The 14993-nt window shown below is 37.2% G+C and overlaps 2 long non-coding RNA genes and 2 pseudogenes across 2 annotated transcripts; 1 reads left to right on the forward strand and 3 right to left on the reverse strand.

Moving 5' to 3' along the window:
• Positions 1-4278: 4278 nt before the first annotated feature.
• On the reverse strand, positions 4279-6698 carry LOC117215158. The gene is made up of 6 exons (XR_004489031.1): positions 6666-6698; positions 6281-6344; positions 5912-6011; positions 5710-5767; positions 4623-4686; positions 4279-4316 (listed from the first exon to the last, which is right to left on the reverse strand). It is a non-coding gene; the product is annotated as an uncharacterized LOC117215158 (long non-coding RNA).
• Positions 6699-6840: 142 nt separating this feature from the next.
• LOC117215159 lies at positions 6841-9405 on the forward strand. The gene is made up of 3 exons (XR_004489032.1): positions 6841-7005; positions 7979-8064; positions 8534-9405. It is a non-coding gene; the product is annotated as an uncharacterized LOC117215159 (long non-coding RNA).
• Positions 6861-6979, reverse strand: LOC117215164 (annotated as a pseudogene).
• A 1332-nt stretch (positions 9406-10737) lies between the features above and the next one.
• Positions 10738-13675, reverse strand: LOC117215162 (annotated as a pseudogene).
• Positions 13676-14993: the final 1318 nt, after the last annotated feature.

Genomic DNA, 14993 nt, shown 5'->3' on the forward strand with positions numbered 1-14993 from the left:
GAATCAGTTTCCTCATCTGCCTCTTCTTTTTCCGCAACTCCTAAATCCACTGTGCCGCGTCTCCAGTTCCTCTCGCCATTGCTCTCTAGCTCTTCTTCTCGTCGTCATCACCTCCTTTCTTAACTTCATCGACTGTTCACTCCGCCAATAATTATGATTTTTCTTGCTCATCGGAGGATAAACCCTTTTTAATTCGGAGGTACATGAGGTTTCCACTGTAACAGCATACATCGAGCCCTCCTGCATAGATGTCCCTCGGTACATGTTACTAAGCTTTCCTAATTAACCATTGCCACCAGGTGGCCCACTTAGTCAGATTGACACATACCATTTCATATTGAATAATACTTCACTTCATACATGTAGATGGCACCACTCCTTAATGTATCATAAAGCCCCTAAAGAAGGGGCCCGCTTACCTATTGGCAACCGTATGACACGTGCGCGTCTCATCACGTCGTTCAAATTATTATGTGAGCCCTACTTCCTACACTCCATTGCATATAAGCATTTGCATTTGCATTTCCCCTATCCCATCAACTCACAGTTGACCCTAGTGACAAGAAAACCTCACCTTGCCCCAATGCTACCACCCACATGTATCTTCTTCAATTCATCGATCTACTAATATTCATGTGCCAATCCAGCAGGTATTAATCGTGTCGAAGCCACCCAAAGGGCAGTGTTAGTGTATTATTGTGTTCCATCGTGTGCAATTGCATTCTCTATCATACTTCATAATCTTACACCATTTAAATCTATTATATTAATTATCATCTCGAAGCCAATATTAAATACTGTTGCGTTGAAAATTAATACAAAACCATTCTCGTTATTCAATTAAAAGTAAAATAAATAACGACTAAAACAAAAACAAAACACGATAAACAGACTTAGCGTGATGAGTTATTGTTATTAAAGGCGTTTTTAATCTTTCCATTCTTAACCATTAATTTAATAGTTTGTAATTAATTAATTAATTAATTTGTAGTTATGAAGCTATAATAACTCATCAATAAATGCGAACAACCAACGTCCTTTCGAATTATCTACAACAACGTACTCACGCATATTAAACATTTACTAATACGTTATATACATTAATTTATTACTTTTTAAATTATCTACTGTTTCCTATTAATTCCTTTCTTTCTAATTCCACTCTCTAATTCTTTCACTGTTTTCCATTATGAACTGACTTTATCTGATGAGTCATTATAGTTCCAAACATATTTATCCTAAGCTATTGTATTTAAATTACTTAAGGTTGAAAATAAATTTCTTCTTAAAACTTTATATTTATATAGTTCTTCAATTATATTATGTAGTATTCTACGTGATACTCCTTCATTATATTACCACTCTTTATTATATTTTATTCAACTCTGGCTTCTCCTAATTCAATTCTAATTTTATTTCCTTTTAAAGTTTTATCATTTAAATTGAGATTCGTAATTGCATTTTCTATAGATACTCGACTTTACCAACTCCTCTTCATATTTTAATTCAATAATTCAATAATTTATTGCCTTATATTCTTTGATATTGTTCATCTATGACTCGTCACGCCACGATTATCGAGCATTACACTTCTTGTTTCTCTCACATTTAACATTAGATCCTCCAATTATTCCATTTATTTTTGTTCAGCGAAGATATTACCATTTAATTATACCCAAACATATTGTAACTCACTCACTCGATCATAATCCACGTCGACTGCCTTGTAATATACACCCTTTTTTTTTTATTAACGTGGAGGAAATCCGCACTGACACCAGGTCGCTTCTGGGGAAAAGCGGCGTGGTAGTGCCGGACTCCAGCCGACTAAAACCTCCACGATGACCGCCCCGGCTGCGATTGAAAGGGGCCCGGGAATTGGTGTGAGCGATACACCGCCCCCCCCCGCCTAATACCGCCGCTTGATGGAGCCATGTATCATACACCCTGATATTCACTTAATACTATTCCACTCACACCAATTCTCCTATCACCTCATCCCACTTCACACCCCTTACAATTTATCGTAATAATTCATTGCACTTCCCTCCCTCTTTGTAATCCACTGTAACCCATTGCAATTTTGTTGAAATTCGCACAAGCATACTGTATTTTCGACCAGTCGTGGGGAGACGCTTTTGCTAGGAAATGCGTCAACGGAAGTCGTAAATTCCCGTTACGATTGTAATAATCGATGCCGCGAACAGATCGATCCCCTGATTTCCATTGAGATAATAGGGGTGGTTGAGGTTGTATAACGCTGCGATTAACAGGGTTATAAAGTATGTATTTCCAACAACTTTACACAAGATAATAACGCCGATGCGTAAGAGGTAAGTGAAGAATAAATGGATTGCTCTTAGATGAGAGAATCAGTGTAGAGACGATGATTGATCTAAAGACAGAGCTCGCGTCCTGGTAGATATGTTGTCGTCGACGAAGTCTTGAGATGTTGGGTATGTTAGAATGGAGAGTTAACTGAACTTCCGCTCTCATGTAATTACGGAGGAAAGCTCGGTTTGTAGGTATTTTTTGAACGAAGGAAGGGGATTCGTTGTTCACACTTTTCGTTATGAAAAGTGAGGGTAACGGTCCGCGATGCGGCTTGATTATAACCCACGTTAATGCATAAAGGTATGAGGAAGAAGCCTCCTACCAACGTGGCTCATGGGTGACCTTGTTCATGGGAAAAACCAGCTTTGTCGTTAGACAAACATTCGTTTTTCCCATTAGGTGACTACCCGCTCTCTCCGTAATTTTTAATAGTGTCACACGCTCAGTAATGTCACATGTTGAGAAGCAGTAATAGGGTGGACAAAACATACTGCATGCCACAGCTATCGATACAATAACCAGATAGTAACGGAATAGCCGTCTCTGATATACACTCGGGGATAATCCCTACAGGGGGACTAAAACCTCAGCATAAAAACCTTTCCAAATTAGCGCTCGATATCTTTTTTATTATAGCACTCTGAACCCTCACTATTTTGGATTCGTACAATAAATTTTACTACTGTTAGGTAGATGATACATTTACACTGTACATGTGAATGTGTGTGTAAGCGTCAGAGGGCGTCCAGGTATCAGTTGAGACAAAGACGATTCGAAGCTGTTAGAAGAATCTGGTGGGGTCGGTTGACAACAAGCGTGCGTACAAGAGGGTTATCGAGGTCTTCGGAGTGTAATATATGTCGGAGATGAAAGAACACCGGAGCCTTTGGAATTTTGGATAATCTCGCAACATTGTAACCTAGAGTCTACTATAGCTGGAATTAAACAATTGTAGTTATTCAATCCGATTGTAATTGTTTGAGAGTTATGATAGTGAGCTTGTGCTCGAGGCGACAGCTAGTCGCCGAACGTAGCCGCGGTCACGGGATGAACGCTTTGTCTAACAAAGACATGGAGTAATTGTATAGCTCTCTTTAAAAATGAAATAGTTGTAACACACGGCAATAAACATTCCAACGGTCTCTGTCCCGTAACTCGCCACACGCAGACCCTATTCTTCGAGTAAGATGATTGCCAGATGTCGATGCGTCTCCGCAGTACATGTTCAGCTAGCCTGAGGGCCCGTTACAAATCTTAAGATTTAGCTAACTAAAGTCCTTCAAACAGACAAACAGTCTTTGTCCCAACTACGGGAAAATAGAGGAGACCTATTTTTCAACGAGCGGCGTCTCCCACTAGCAACTTTCCCTCGAGGGCGGCTAGCATCTTTTTCTAACCACCGATAGGGAGATTGACCAATTAGCAGCAATGCCAATTTTCCTTACTTTCTGAACGAAGGCTTTTCTCGACGAATCCGATGATCTCGTGTCCTTAGACACACCCCGTTATAGTTCTTCTTTGTGGCATCATCGGGACGGAAACTCACTCTCTCGCTTGCGATCTCATCGACGAAAATGTTGACACCTTACGGTCAGTGAATATCACCAAAGAATCTGACATAGAGTACGTACACCTACCATCCCGTTGGCTGCGTATTTGTTAGTGAACCTAAGACCATTGTCACTAGTGTTGCAAGTGTGTGATCATCGTCAGTTTGCGTCAACTCTGTAACCTTTCTGTTTGTGTCAATAAAAGTCACTTCCGTGGTCTAAGAAGATGGATAGCTTCAGTGAAGAATCATTACCTACCCCAAGTCCTCACCGTGATAGCGACTCGAGCCCGGACTCGGATCGTGACTCGACATGTCAATAGGAAAGGATGTACTTACTCTTAATAGGTGTGTACCCCTACGAGGTAAGACTTGGGCGAAGTGCGGTGATGTGTGAAGAAGGTTTCGATTTTAGGAGGTAGAACAGGATATCCTGAGAAGTGGAGTTTTATATTAAATTATATTAAAGTTATATTAATTTTATAATAGTAATATTATTATTATGGCAATAAACATTGTGCAGGTACGATGAAGTTTAGCATTTTTTACCTATTTAACAGCAGATAGTTTATTGTAATTGACTATAGAGTTTATACGATTAATTGTTTACTAATATCGACTACAGAAGGAGGTTTTTAACTCTCCATATATCTATCAATGTTTATGTGTTTTATTAATTATTACTTGGTTGTAAGCATATATGAAGGAGGTACTTACTTGCTTTTACTAATGTACTTACTTGAGAGGTAAGTCTTGGCTTGCGTAGTGTTTAGGGAACGAGGTTTTTGATATCTAAAAATTGACTTTGAATTATTATTCATGAAGTGGATCTCGCTAGGATATCTATGCTCATTTTAATAATGGACCATTGTTACTTGATTTGTAGAGAGAGTTAGTTTATATTTAGTTTTTATATGTCGGAGAACAGTCAGGAACAGGGTTGTGGGCGTTTGATAGACCTCCCTTGGAGTTGGCCATCGTTGTGTGATAACGAAGATACGGCCTGATGCTACGAGTATGGACATTACCGATTCGACAATCAACAGCGGTGGTTGGGCACTTGTGATGTTAGTGACGTTGGTCTTAGGTCCGATGACGAATCCACGGTCAACGGGATGAAAGATATACTTGCTCTAACTCAAACTCACTGATCGTCAGGCGCTGCTCCCTTCGTCGGTGGGATCTCAGGAAAGAATGAATTTTCGTTTCAATGATGCCACAGAGGAAAACTATGATGGGGTGTGTCTAAGGACACGAGACCATCGGATTTGTCGAGGATAGCCCTCGTTCCGAAAGTAAGGGAAATTGACGTCGCTGTCAATTGGTCAGTTTGGGACAAAGACTGTCTGTCCGTTTGGAAAATCTTAATTGCCGGAAAAACCCAGGTTTTGTAGCGGGTCCTCGGGCTAACTGGATTTGTGCTGTGTACGTGCCTCAACATCAGGTATTCATTGTCCGAAGGAACCGTTGGAATGTTTTACTGTCACGTACCTCTATTGGTATTTCTTTTAACGAGGGTCATACTATAACTCCACACCTTTGTTAGGCGAAGCGCCCGTCCCGTTGACCGCGGCTACGTTCGGCGACTGGTGGTCGCCTTGAGCCCAAGTTTATTATCACAAATCGCAAACAAGTACAATTGGGCAGGATGACGGCAGATTGTTTAATTACGACTGTAAACTTTAATTACAATTTTACGGATTTTCCCGAAGTTCCAGAGGGAAGGCTCCGGTGTCCTTTCATCTCCGACATATATGTTTGATTCTACTTACTATATAATGACAATAAATTTATATTTTATGTATTTATGTATATGAGGTACTTACTTTGAGTGATAGTGATAAATTGATGATGGCATGTGTCTAGCGAAGGAGGTTTTGATGCCTGTAAGCAGGCCTCGAGTTAGTTTTGTTAAGAGGATTATTATATTCTCTTGTTTGATTTTGACTATGTGATTGTTATGTTACGCTTTATGCTTTATATTTATTTTGTCTACTCAAATAGATGTACTAGGAATGATGTACTTACTTCTAATAAGTGCGTGCTCCTACGAGGCAGAGAATTGGGTGATGAATGTGTTGAGGAGCAAAGAAGGAGCTGATCTTAGAAAGTAGAATGAAGAATTATCCTGCGAAGAGGAGTTTATTTTAATTATATTATTATATTAATTGACATTGAGTAGGTATTATGGAGTGTAGAGTATTTTTACTTATTTATTAGGATACTGTTATTATAATCGACTTTTGATTTTAGAGTTGTACGATTAAATTGTGTTATTAATAATTGACTAGAGAATAAGGCTTTAACTTTCCATATATCTATCAATGTTTGTGTGTATTATTAATTATTACTTCGTTGTAAGCATGTATGCAGGATGTACTTAGTTGCTTTACGTACTTATTCTTACTTGAGAGGTAAGCCTTGGCTGGCGTAGTGCTAGGTGAGCGAGATTTTTCGATATCTGAAAGTAGATTTGAATGATCATTTAGTAAGTGGACCTCATTATCATATAATATATATTTTATTTATTAATGTACTATTAATATGGTACTATGAGATTTATTATATATTAGGCTATTTTACTATAATAGGTGACTATGTATTAGGTATAGTTATTATGTTTTAATAATTGACTAGTGATATAAAAGTATGGAGTTTGGTTTTTGTCTATAGTATTATAAGGGATGTACTTACTTTAAGAGGTTGTGATATTAAGTGGGTTGCTTACTTACTGATTTAATTTATTTAATGGTTAACTATTGATATATAAGGAGGTACTTACTTCAAGAGATAGGGTTAATTCGAGGATGGTCTAACGTCATGCGAAGGAGGTCTTGATGCCGGTAGTGATAAACTAGTTTGCGATCGTTAGTGCTTTTAGCGGTGATTGATATGTTTATTAAGTGGTGAATTGCTGGTGGACGTGAGCGCACCAAGCCTGAACCTCACCGAGGGGCGCGGCGGGCCTAGCGCGCTTCGCCAACGCCACACGGAGTTCCCAGGCGATCACCCATCCAAGTACTCTCCGTGTCCGGCGCTACTTAACTTTCGTGATCTGACGGGAACGAGTGCACTCAGCGCGGCCAGGGCGTTGGCATTTCTATTTTTTACTTAACATGTTTGTAAGTAGTTGTAGCATGACTGTAATTTGTTGTGTTTGTTGTCTGAGTACTGCATTTTGCTCACATATTTTTGTTGACTGCAGTGTCGTTATTGTTGTTGTTTTGATTTTGGTTGTTTAAGGGTGGTGTTTAGTTAGTTACTTGTGCATAACTTCGGCTACCAAAGGTGTTGATGGGGTAGAACTGATGCCGATGGAATTTGACGAAATCGTTATTGTGTTTAAATGTTACATTCGTCCATTAATTGTCGTAGAATATCGAGACTACGTGATAAGTAACACACATTTTGAGTCGATCCGTTAATTTTCCCACGATCAATCTATCAAGCTACGAGACGAGAAATTTTTAATTTATAATAAAAATGTATGAGATTACGCTTTTTCGATGTACGCTTTTTCGAAGATCTGTAGCGCAAAGAACAATTCTCTCTCCAACGGTTTCTTTGATACATATTATAGCATCGCCGGAACACTGTTTACGAAAGGCCGACGAAACACATACAGTGTCGCGATAAAGCGTAGGTGCCGACGGGCCGAAAGTGTCGGGAAACTTCAATAGGCCTAATGGCCCACCGATATCCCTTTGGTCCTTCCGTAAAATAATCGGAAGAAGGCGTATATAACCAAAATAGCAGACGGTTACGAACACGTGCGTAGCGGGGATATTGAAAGATGACAAAGGGAAGAAAATTATTACTGGACGTCTAGGTTACATCATCGAGAACACAAAAAGGAAACAAATATGTCCTGACCATACAGGATCTATTGACCAAGTGCTCCCTTAAAATTCCTACTGTAGCGGTTCATGGCCATAAAGAAAGTTCCAGGGCTGAAGCGCACGTGCTGGCCTGTGAAATGTGACGTCCGAGGTCAGGACGTCGTCAAAGAATAGACCCTATGATTTACAATAAAGCGCAAGTGCTTTCGATAAAGGAAACTGATTCCCTACCCCAGAAGAAAACATTCTGTTTCAGGCACCTCGGTATCCTATATGAATGGCAACGAGGAAAGGCTAGAGAGACGCAGAGAGATACAACTGATCAGTGAAGTCGAGTAAACGGTGAGTATGCGAAGAACAATACCAGTACGGCCCAGGTAACGCGTGCTGGTAAAACTATCAGGTCTTCCGCGTATAATTAATAAACTCATTGTTAAATCAATCCGCGGAGTATTTCTTTGGCACCGTACACGTCCTACCACCTCACTGATAAAATCGAAAATAAAATCTAAGGAATATTACAACAGACGGATCAATAAACAAAATTTCAAAATGGTAGATTTGTTACATTTAATGAAAGAACTTAGTAGAGGGAAATCTGAAACGGATATACAGAACCTCATAAAGTTCCCAATATTTTCAAGTACCATAATATTGAAATCGAAGTAAAAGGAATGCCATGGTCAATACATATAAATAAATTAAAATTAACGCGCTCGCAATAGATAGTGACGAGCATTCAAACAGGCGGACCAAACACAACAAACAAAAGCAACACGTTAATAATGAAAACTTTTCCTATTATATACAGTACGGGCATCGTTTTTTATGAACAAGAACAAGGAGAGGAACTCTACGGTCCTTGGGATGGAGAACTTCCAGCCTATCACCCGGAGGTGTATGGATAATTACTCACTTACTGTTACCAATTACTCCAACACGCTTATTAAAATATCTTCGACCGTATCATTTGTCAAAACTGTTATTACAATGTAGATGAAATGCCAAAAGCAAAAAGGAATCGTAGACGTAGAGGCTATAATCCAGAATGATCGAGCTCTGTATACGACTGTTAAACTCGATATTTTGTTATCGAACTCACGATAAGAATAAATATAATGACCGAGCCCTTCTCGCTGGGGCATTCGATTGTTGCATATTCACTACCGTAATCTCCAGGTCGCATTGACAAATTTTGAACAGATGTTACGATAATAAAATGAGCCGTGACACTTTAACAATTTATGATTTTACAATCCGCGGGAAAATAACATACTCAATATTCTGATTTGTGACTCAACAAAAATAAAGAAACACATTTATACGTCCTCTGTACTGCATATCTCGTTGAACATGTGGAAAATCGCTAGTAGCACATAGATTATGAAGATACATTTTGCTTGTTATGATATAGTAATCCTACTTTTTCAGCACTGTATCATATTTGGATTTAGGCTTGAAGAACGCTTCTACTTTACTAGTGTTGCTGTTTTTAAGATCTGTTTCTCGTAGTAGGTCTATAGAATTGTACTATATATTCAATATTACTTTATGAATTATTATGAAAATATTATTATGAAAATTATGTAAGAAAATTTAAATAAAAGGCAAATTTGAGGTAACAAACTGATAGAGCATGTTATATAAAATATGTTGTAAAACGAATAAACTCACTTCACTTCACTTTTCGTTCACTTTTTATAACACTTCGTGCTTTGCTTTTTTGTAAAATGTTTCGACGTATTCATTTTTTTATTATTTTTATGCAAAATTATGTTATTCTGCCAGAACTTTGTAATTTAATTCTCTCAAGTTAACTTACTGTTTGAAACTGACTCCCTTCTGCGAAAACATTTTTTGACTAAATTTACCCAGATATTTTCTGTATCCAATACTCAGATCCGATGAATATTCGGAGCAGTTCAAGGCTTGAATTTCAAAAGAGGTCCCGGTGCACCTTTATTAAGCGTCAAGTAGGCCAAGGTGAAGAAATTTACCTTTATATATGATAACAGAGTTTATTATGCAGATCTAACAGAGTAACGGTACAAAATGTTACAGAATGATTCAAAGTATTACAAGAGACTGCGTCAAAATATTTTAACAGATTGATTCGAGCGCTTATTTTGGGGGGTTTTTATATCGTGCTTTCTATACTGTGTGACACTATCGTGGGGTTTTAGTCGGTAAGTCCGACACTACCCCGACAGTGTCCATGAGGATCTCCCCACGAAGAAAAAGTTCAAGGCTTGAATATTTTTAGAAAAATAATAATTTCACTGATCTTAGTATTAATTTCAGTGATTTCAGTAAAAATAAATGTAATTTTCAGTATTACTAACAATTTGTTTTATCCTCTTCCTACCACATTTTGAAATACAAATTTTTAAACCTAAAGTTCAATCTAACAATGAAGGTCATCATCGAGGTTGATACATGTTCCAGTTTCGAATATACATCAAAAGAAGTATTTCCTTTCTTAAGTTGAGGTCACGATAAGCATCTTCAATCAGCATTTTATTCTTTTGTCTTAATGGTGAAAACAAGTGATCGAAGAGATAGTACGCATCAAAATATAATACAATATGCTCAAATATACTACACAACCTGCTACAATATACTGCAAGAGTAATTGAGACCGAACACGGAAGACCAGGAACGATAGCGTCATAAGCAGCTTGTTCCTTTTTGTTCTTTATTTGGAGTTTTAGATTTCTTCCCTTACAATAAGTAGCTCTTTGTGATCTATCTGTTTCCTCTCCTTTTTCCATCTACTTAGGGACTCATTTTTTGGAATCCGCGGACACAGTACGTAATTGATCTTCATCGAGCAATCTTGTCAATACGCATCGTCATTTGCCACTCCCTCATTTGAAGAGATTTGATGATAGTATTCCTATTACGGCATGTATATATTTCATGATATGGAGCAATATCATATGATGGTAATAAAAATTTCTCGAACGATAATCCATTTATTTATATTTTTCAATATCTGTCCTTACGATTGCGTATTTATTTGTTCCACGTATCATATTTATCTATTTGCATAACTGTAGGTGACATTTTTTTAAACAATTTTGCTAATATTTCATAACTTTTTAATTCATATTTCAAAGTGGTAACAGGTGTTTCTTTCTTTTCAAGTCTCCTCCATATCGGGCTTATTTCTAGTAGCCACGCTTGCTTACAAAACAATTTTATATCTGCACAAGAATATCTTTCAGTACATTTTACTATGTGGTTTACAATATCTGTATTTTCTAATAAGTGGTTGCTAAGGTATAATTTGAATATACCAAGTCGAGCAACTTCATTGGGTAATGATACGTATATTTGCTTTTCGAGACGCCTGAGTAAAGCTGCATCAATGCCCCTAATAACATATTTACAATAAATATTATCGTTCTATTATACTAATAATAATGAAGGAATACTTCAAACAACACAATAACATATTTGGAATTTGGAGAAATATTACGATATTTTCTACTTAGAAAACATTGAAATAACGTGATATACGTACCAAGGGGAATTAGTTGTAGCCAGAAGAACTACATTAGAATTCTCATTAGACACTAATCCATCCAATCTAGAAAGAAGTTCTGACCTGAATCTCTTTGCAGGTTCAGACAATATACAGTCTCCTTTATTTGTGGCGATCCAGTCAATCTCGTCGATAAAAATAATTGTAGGCGAATGACTATAGGCAAGTTCAAATAAAACCTGTTCAGTTTAACAAATTTTATTATTATTCATTATTAAAATTATTATTCATTAAATATTATATTCGAAATTCCTTAAATTCATTGCCTCATCACGAATATGATATCATTTCGTTTTCCAAACAACTATTCTATTTATATATAAATGACGAAAAATAAAATCAAATCTTTTTATACCTAGAATCTCTCCTTCATAGACAAAGGAACAAAGAAACTTACATAGACAAAGCAACTTACACGTATATACTTCTCGGAATCGCCTCTCCATTTGCTGACCAATGAGCTGGCAGTTATGTTAAAAAAAGGTGCAATGGCATTCTGTCGCGACTGCCTTCGCTAACTTCGTTTTCCCTGTTTTGTATATTTCTTGTAAACACGTACAGAAATGAAAAGAATACGAGTATCTTACCTGTACCAGGTGGGCCGTACAGCAAAATACCTTTCCAGGGGGAAAACGGGCCATCAAAAAAGATATGATACTTAAGGGGATACACAACGGCCTCCTTAACAGCGGTTTTACATTCCTCTAGGCCTATAACGTCATCCCAATGTACATTTAATTTGTTTACTATGATCTCCTGTGACGATACAAAGATAAAATGGCGTCTTCTCTATATTAAGTAAGTGTTACGTAATTTGATATTTGAAGCGTTACTGAAATCACGTCATTGTCGATATACGTTGGACGGTTTATCGACGGGAATTTTATCGTTTAAAAGCTTTACGATACGTATATTAATCGAAAATAACTTACGCATGAGATGTCCTCAGCAATCTTTCGTAATTCCGGATTATCTGAATAAAGCTTTGCAATGCATTTCAATATCTTCGATTGCATGGATTGTTCCATTGGGACGTTAAATAGCTCTTCTGATGAACGTCCATCACTCTCATTGGGGAATATTGACGTCACTGTCATTGCGAGATTAATATGATTCGCATTATCATCAGTTATCTTCTGCTGTAGATTCGTCTCTTTCACAGGCTCACTTCTCGCTTGTTTACTAACAGATTTGGCTTTTGTCTCAATACTTCTACAAACACTGGATCATATTGTAATACGATACGTTGAATACGATACGTTGAATACGATACGTTGAATACCGTTTAATATCGTTAAATAATTTAAATTCTTACGTTTTGCTTGCATTTGTCACTTCCCTCGTCATTTCCCTTCCAGCTATTTTCTTACACAATATGGGATATTTTTGAAATTTCATCTTGTAATAATTTTCATACTCTGCAACGATAATTTCCAAATCGATGTTGTCGCAAACCCGATGTTCGGGAGATAGACGAGCTTCCCGGAATAATACATCGCTAACGTCTATATACATAAAAAAATGTAGTTTTTAATTAATTATAGTTTTTAACTAATTAAAAATATTTTTCGCAATGACTGAACACTATAAGATAACCATCAAACAATTGTTTTATCTCTAGGTAAGACAGGCAAAAGAATGTATTTACTATATAAATCCTCGAAGATAATTTCTTGTCTTCTGCTTTTTAATTTCCAATTTTTAGATGGATAAGAATAATTTGAATTTATACTTCATATATTTGTTTATAACTAGTTAATCTACATAATCGATTGAGTTATTCTTAACTACTGAATTACCGATGTCGAATTTTCAAATTTGGTTTCGCCTTCTCTTTCCATGATGTCCACTGATTTCTATTTCGATTGGTCACTGACACTATTCAAAAGAATTGGAACTAGGAATATATTTTAATTATAATATACTCACCCATTGTGTTCCAAATAATCACATACAAGGTATAATATGTTCCGATGACGTTCCGAAATACGACTCTCCTCCTAATGCAACATGGATATAGAAAGATGGATGCAACATGGAAATAGAAAGAGAACACCATGTATAGATACTTCCTGTCCATGTTTAATCAGGCATGCACACTAGTGGACACTGACGCTGCTCGTATACCGCTGTTACATATTTCCTGTACATGTGCGCGTCATTAGACAAGGACGGAACATCCTCTCTCTACTTCTCTATCGCGTTTTTAGTTCGCTCACGCGCTCTGTACTCATATCTATTACATTTCCACCCTAGGCAGCGGCCGTGCAGTGACTTACAAAAGTTCCGAACGGTTCCATCCTGGGCGGACGGTTAATTGCGTTCGGTACTTCGAGGCAGGAAGGTGAGTACAGAATCGCTCCTCTTAGTACTCTTATTAGAAGTGTTATCATGGAATATAAGTTTTTTCAATAAATTCTTATCGTTTTACGATCTTTCTAGAATACAATGACGTCAGCAATCGATCATTTTCGCGAATTTATTGTAAATTAATTGGGGGAATATCTGGAGTTCTTTATCGGTTTCGACTGTAAAATCAGCAACTATTCGAATTTTTCATTCATAATTGTGACATTTTCGACACTTCCGTTGCCAAGACCCTCTTGAGAGATTTTTGGCACGTTCCATCACCCTTGTTAAACGAGTGCACATTGGTGGATATATTGATTTTAAAAACCAATACGTGTACGAGATTTATTATCTCACTGGGACAAAGAAATCCGTTTTATTCGCGAATTTTCCGTGTTTCTTCTTAATTTTCGTGAGTGTCTGGCGCGGAGCATTATTTGAATGAACTTTTCATCGTTCAGATTATATTTCGTTTAAAAAGATTGAAATTGATGTCGAGAAGAAATGAAACAAGGTGCTCGGGCATTCCATCGTTTCCCGAGGAAAGAGAAATATGAAAAAAACGGTCGTTCTTCCTTCTGCCATTTTCGTCCATTACCAAAATGGTATGACCCAAATGTCCCGGGCCGTGAATCAATCAAGCGAATTTTGAATAATTTTTGAATAATATCCAGTTAATAATTTGTGAAACAAATTAATTTCATTTTATCGTTTGAAACAAATTAGTTGGATTTTTCTTTCTTTAGCAGTTTTCGCCTGAGTTGACCTGACGTGCTACTTCAGTTTCCATCATCGCTTCTCGAAACTTCCAACGTCCTTGGTGTTGGAGTCTCCTTGACCAGGTGAGTACATAGTTTCTAGATACTCGTCGCTGTTCATCCTTACGAGCCTCTCGAGAAAAATCCGCAGTTAATATTCTGCTAATCCCTGCTGCTTTTAAAGACCATAAGTAGTCGTCCGTAAGGTTTAAAAGATTTCGAGTAGATTTGTATTACGTATTTTATCTTCTAATTTTTAAAGAGAGGGTCGTGTTTAATCAATTGAAAATGACGAAACTGTAATGGGACATTATTATCAAATATTAAACGTGGTTCCATTGGGTACTTTTATGGTCTTTGCGAGATATATATGCATTATACGTTGCTACTAGCAACGCGTAGCGATGAACGATGGAGAGCAGTACCTTCGTTATCTCGTCTCGGTTGTGTACATATCAGTAATGCACAGTACTCGTACTAAATATCTTACAAATTCCATACAGATTTTCAGATTAGTTTCGAATAATACCAACACGACCATGATAGTCACAGTACAGTATTAAATGGTGCCACTATGCATAATACACTCCTAAAATGTCTCTACAAATATATTTGTC

Source organism: Bombus bifarius, unplaced genomic scaffold (assembly GCF_011952205.1).
Source record: "Bombus bifarius isolate JDL3187 unplaced genomic scaffold, Bbif_JDL3187 scf7180000009426_frag, whole genome shotgun sequence".
In the NCBI taxonomy this organism is placed as follows: Eukaryota; Metazoa; Arthropoda; class Insecta; order Hymenoptera; family Apidae; genus Bombus; species Bombus bifarius.